Here is a 6737-nt window from a genome sequence, read left to right as displayed (position 1 = left end):
CCTATAGTTAATATCTAAAAGGTGGCACAGGTGGCAGTAGAACAGGGCACAGAATGCCCTGGCAGGAGAACGCCCTCTGCTGCCACTCAATGAATTACTGTCAGTTCATCCCCAAGGTAAACACACAGCCACAGACAGCCCTGGGGACTCTTTATATTGTCTTTGGTTTCTGAATCCCATGACTGCAAATGGATATGAGGCCCTGGGATAATTATGTTAACACACAATACATCTATACACAGATCCTAAGGGCAGTGTTTGTGTATACGTTTGTGCCCTTTTAAACACAGACGGTTGGAAAAACAATTCTGAAGTCTGATTTAAGTAGCGGTAAACAGTAATCCACTTGTGTCCATCACTGGAATTTCTTGGTACACCAAAATCACTACATGAATGAACCACCCAAAATAATCACCCTTTAAGTCAAGCAAAGACTTTCAAAGGTCTTTGATGTGATGTGAAGGTCTCTTTGTGTCCCTTTAAAGAAAATCGCTCTTACAACTTTACTGCATTTTGTGGTACAACTATTTTCATTACTATAGTCTTAGTAAATATGTGGGGTGAGACACAAAAGAGAGAAAGATACCAAGTAAGCCGCCGCACTGCCCACACAGTAATCTGCCCTGTAAGTCATGGAACTTCATTACTGATTTCATTACTTAATTTCTTCAAATTACTGATTTGGAACAGTCCATATATCAAAACTGAAGTGCTGCACAAATAATGTGTGGGACTCGGTTTTTAGCTTTTATAGCTTTATAGCTTTCCATTATAGCTTTGCAGGTAAGTTTCTTCAAGCATCTTGGAGATGTTGCCACAGTTCTTCTGGATTTAGTCTCTCTATGTTTTTTCTGTTTCTTCATGTAATTCCAGACGGACTGGATGATGTTGAGATCAGATCTCTGTGTGGAGCACTGGCTGCTGTCAGACTCCATGTGCTTACAAAAATCTCACTGGATTATTACAATTAATTGCAAAAGGAATGTTTGGAAATGTAAAATGATATTTCCTACTGACACACTACAGCAAAAGATATAAAAATAACTGACTTAACCATTTTTTGTTGGTGAAAATACTAAAGGCCTAAGACTTTTGCATAGTACTGCATATACATTTTGTTTATTTATATAACTAACATTTATCTTGCTTTTTCATCATTTTGTATTTTGTTTTCCCACTGAGATTGTCACAGTGCTTCAGGAATTGCCGCAGTATACTCTTGTGAAAAAGTAGTACACTTTAGAGTACTTCTTAAAAGAGTAATTATTACAGAACTAAACTGAATGTAATGTCTGAGGAGATGTAATTGCATGTTAATTGCAATTAAATGAAAAAGTATTCAAATCTATATTTATATTAAATGCATTTAGCTGAACTTCAGAGTTTTTGTTTGTTTGTTTGTTCATTGAAACACTTAAGTACAACTTAAGTACATCTTTATATGTAATTTCTTAATTTCTACTGTCTTTGAAATACGTTTTAAAATGTACTACCAAATATATTGGCAGCATTTATGGTAAACTAAAATATGCTTTAATGTAATTTCTATTGAAACTAATATGTCAATATTTAAATACATTTGTAACTACAAATTTGTAATGATGAAGCTCAAATACCAACTTTAAATGCAATATCAAATAACAGTTAAAATTATAATCAAGTACTTTACATTAGTACTTATGTCAGTCAGTGCATCAAAGTAAGTGTAATTCTTTAAAGTATGACAAAAAATTATTCAATTTAAAACATAACAGATTTAAAATGTACTAAATACATTTTGACATTTAATAAGTGCACTTCATAAAGTGTACATAAGTGTGTTAAGAAACATTAATGAAAGTACACTTGAGTGGCCTTAATTTCATTAATATTATATTATCTGCAAGTACAGTTTTTTTTATATTCTTTTAAGATTTGAAGCACACAATAAGTGCACATTCAATACAATCAAGCACAATGTTTCACAGGGTGATTAACATGCCTCCATTTTGAAACAGCAGTGCACCTATGATGCCTTACAACGCTCCCTCTGTAGGTTTTCACTATAGGTTTTGGATCAGAGAAAGTATTTTCGTTAATACACACCACCATATCCTTTCTTCCTCAAAGCAGGTGTGTGAGAGAAAAAGTTCTGCAATAACAGCTCAGAGAGACTGAGAGCATGAGGGTGAAAAAATGGAATGAGAGTAAATTAAAAGAGAAAAAAGAGTTGGAGGGAAAAGGATGCTGGGAGAGGGAGGCTCAGGTAAGGGTTGCTTAGTAACCGCTCCTTCTGAGACTCTCAGACTATCTGTCTCCGGCAGCCTCCCTAGCGACCAGCGCCGTGACAACGCAGCCACGTGCAGCTATGGGCATTTATCACAGGCCGTGTGTGTAATGAGTACTCAGCAGTGGGGAAATTGGGCTGACCTCTGGGCCAAAGCTGTTAGCAGGGACTGGTAGTAAGGCCAGCAAGGTCATGGCATCCTTGTCCCACCCACTTAGTGGGCAGTTATCACAGAAGCATTAGTTTACCATTGGACCCATATATCCTCAGGCCCTCTATCCAGCACTGCAATGTTTGTACCACTCTAGGTTGCCAAGAAAAATGTAATAACTTTGCTTGCACACTTGCTAGCAGAGGCATAAAGACAGAAATAAAAGGACTCAGTCCTTATTAGGGATTGATTGAGTTCTGCTCAATTTTTATGTATTTTCACATTAAATTAACTGTTCGCACATAAAATATGCCACTTGATATGTTGTTATCTAATTCAATGACATTCATACATTTTTAAGAGCTTAAGTGAACAAATACTTTCTAGAGGGGACTTGAGTGGGATTAGCTACAGACAGACTGACCAAGAGCTAAGCCTATAATTACCATTATTTAACTCAACTAAATCTTCAACTAGTGTCATAGTCTTTTCACTCTCTCCCTCTTCACAGCACAGAAAGAAACAGGGACAATCAATACATAGGCAGATTTAGTGCGGGGAAAAAGAGGCTGAAATAGCCATTTTCAGCCTAGGCTGGTCCCCAGAAAGTCATGAAATCAAAATTTGAACTTTAAAATTGATAAGGATTGATTTTACTGACAGCGGGATCATAACGTACGCCTCTTTAGAGACCACGGAAAAGGGCTAAAGATTCTGGCCATATAAAACACTGAACACTAAATTAGACCATGGCCCGACAATTAGGTTTTTACTGTTTTAGGATATGGGAAATCTTTAGCGATTCATCAGACAGGATTAGACATCATTAGACCTGGGGGGATCCGAAAAAGACGAATGCAAAAATAAACTTGTTTGGACAGATGGATTGGATGGAATTCTCAATAATCTTTAGCATTTTTTCCTCCCTGCAAAAGCAAACGCCAAGTCATATTAAATGCCACACTGAAAATATAGAGTAAAAATCACTGTATTGGACAGCTTGTGTTACTTAAAATGGGAATAATAATAGTAATAATTATAATAATTGTATGTAATAATTTATATATATAATGTCTAATAATTTCTATATATAGCACTGTATTGTACAGCTTGTGTTACTTAAAATGTGAATAATAATAATAAATGTTATAAGTTATATATAATATAGAATCATTTCTATTGTAAATAACAGATTTAGAATATAAATTGTATATAAATTGTGTATACTGATTTATCTTCATAAAGCATTTAAAACATTTTAATACATAATGCATTTGGTAAAATGCAATATTAGTGAAATAAAAAAATAAGTGATTAAAAAATATTCCCTGGCATATTTCAGAAGCATCAATATTTATAATGAAATTATTCAGTTACACCCTCTGCTACAAATATTAGCACAAATTATAAACAACTTTGTCTTTGAAAAATTACTTCGTCTTCAATGACAATGATGCATCGCTTTGAGAAAACCCGAAATGATAACTACTTCTATAATGACCAAAATATGATAATGCAGGTTGTTTTTTAATTACAAAATAATGTTGTATCCAGGAGGGGATTATTCATAGACATCTAGGAGAGAATTGATGGTACTTTAATCCCATTGAGGAAAGAAGTTGAAAACATTATTGGGCGGACTGAACCAAGAGCTAATTCTTGTTAGGAAAAGTGATTAGTGAGTTTGAATGGGGAGGTCTTTACTAGAGCTAACATTGGAAGTACACATTGAGCTGCATGCTGGAGAACAGATGGCGTGTCATAAATTTTCGCCCCATTTTCTGACATGTATTAGCATTCGGCTAACAGCCACAGCTTGCCAGCCATTTAGGTAATGTTTCTATTTGAGTGCTTTGGAAAGAGTGATAAAGTGTGTTTGGCGCTCCTTTAACAATTCTGGTTCAACTATGCAATCAGTAGAAACTGCGATTATGCAAATATTCAAAGGCTATTGGTGTCAAAATCTGTATTTCCAATTATATATACTGTATATATATATATATTTTTTTTGTCAAACTAATAATAAAAAAAAAATGTCTAAGTTACACAGCGTGTGATTTAAGAATGGCAGATGTGTGGGATTTATAAATGTTTATAGGCTTGATGCTGTAAGGATGGTTTCCCTACGGTGGTTCAGGCTGTAGGATTGCCGAATGACTAAAGAAACGTTATCAGCACAATGGTATAAAACTGTACATTTCTAGTCTATTACCACCCACTGCCACTTATACCAACGACGGAAATAAACGCAGTTAGAATAGCTAAATATGTGAGAGAGCATTGCTATTGAGTGACTATTGTATTGCAATAGGTAGCACTTGTTACAGTCCTCTTTTATCCCTTTCTTGACCATGTGACTAAAAACCAAATGTGAGACATTCAAACTGACCAATCAGCAGATTACAGCTTCGCCCACTGGGCAAAAGAGTGTGATAATTAGCAGACCCCCGATGTATACACATGTTGGCCTACAGGCCTGATCACTATCAGCACCTCTGTGTCTTCAGGAATGCCAAATGGCCCTTTTGATACGCAAGATAGGTTTGTGACAGGAAAGCAGAAGTCTTTGATAATTTTTGACCCTACAATGCTGCGCTAATTACTAAGATCATTAACAAAACAGTGACAGTGACAGATGATTTTTAGGTTTCTTTCTCTTATGTTCACTTTAATATGTTAAGACTGTATTCTATCGAGTGATAATAAGAGATGATAAAAGTGGCTGATTCTGGTTAATAATTGCAGGTTACATTAAGTAAAGCCACAGTTATCAGTTTTTAGCTGTTTCATAAATATTTTATAAGCATAGTGGAATGTAATGTTTGAAGCATTCTGTTCAATCTCAAAACAATCTCTAAATTCACACAGGGGAGCAGAGAACGGTGTATAGCACTGTGAGGAATCCTCTCCACGCAGGGAGGGAGTGAGCAATACATGAAGAACAACACTTTTTTTAATGTCATGGGAAGACGCAGCTTAGATTGATCTGATAGTACACCTTGTCTTATAGAGTTCAATTTTCAGCACCAATTTTTTTCCCCGTGAAAGAGCACCCCCTCCTTTCCCATCACACTCTTTTCTTACAGCTACATGTGAATGTTTTTAATAGCAGACATCTTTTTTTCTAAAAGAGAGAGAGAGAGACAGATCTTCAAATGTGTGATTTATAATGTCCGTGAAATGTATTTGTAATGTAATATCTTAAGAAAAAGTAATAATGCAAACATATCACACACACACACACACACACACACACGGATATACTATTTACTATGTATATACTTAGATATACTATATCTATATATTTAGAATAAATCTGTATTTTTTGACTTTATATTTGTTTGAATTAACTATTTCTTTGGATATATAAATATTTACATTTCATATAATTATTTTTAATCCTATGTTAATAAAAGTCAAACATTTCTATGTTCAGATATAAAAAAAATTTTGGTACTTTTTCCCATTGTCACTCATTTTTTATCTATAAAGAAATATTCAGAATTCATATAATCATTTGTAATCTTTTGTTAATAAAAGTCACATGATAGTTTAGGAATTTTGTCACATCATAATGATTAGAAATTACATTGCTATATTCAGATATCATATTTTCTTTTGTGTGTGAATATAGAATTGTAAATCTTGAACATAGTTATAGCTCTAAACATATATATTCGGATTTGTATCTGTACATTTAGGCTCTATATTTATTTAGACTTTACTATTTATTCAGATATTTATATAAATCAGATTTCATATAATTAATATTCCTGTAATCCTTTTTTTTTCCAAAAGTCAGATGATTTTTTATTTTTTTTATTTTATCACATCATTATGACTAAGAAAATATAATACTTATACATTCGTCCTAATCAGAATGATGTGATAAAAAGTCAAAACTACAAAGTGACTATTTAAACAGTAAATATCAGTTGTCAACAAAGGCTGCGTTTAAGTGTTTTAGTGATTTAATATAACCAGTGTGTGCACAAATAAGCTGAAATTGTGCACATCACACACCCACACACACACACACACACACTGATGCTACACACAGATTAGTTGCCATGCAGCAGTGCTAGAGAAAGGGCAGCAGAAGCAGAATAGAGATGGTTTAATTACAGCTGATGTGAGGGGAACAGCTGAGGAAGCTCCTCTCAGCTCATATATGGCCGAAGGAGACAGGCATATGCCAGAGCTGCCTCTTTTACGACCACCAGCGAGTATGAGAGTTCGAAAAAAGGAGAAAGTAGCTGACATGTCAAATCTTCAGCTGTGCTTGTGTGTGTGTGTGTGTGTGTGTGTGTGTGTGTGTGT

Source organism: Sinocyclocheilus rhinocerous, unplaced genomic scaffold (assembly GCF_001515625.1).
Source record: "Sinocyclocheilus rhinocerous isolate Xijiao unplaced genomic scaffold, SAMN03320098_v1.1 scaffold690, whole genome shotgun sequence".
Classification (NCBI taxonomy): domain Eukaryota; kingdom Metazoa; phylum Chordata; class Actinopteri; order Cypriniformes; family Cyprinidae; genus Sinocyclocheilus; species Sinocyclocheilus rhinocerous.
The sequence above is the reverse complement of the archived record's forward strand: the minus strand, read 5'-3'. Positions refer to the sequence as shown.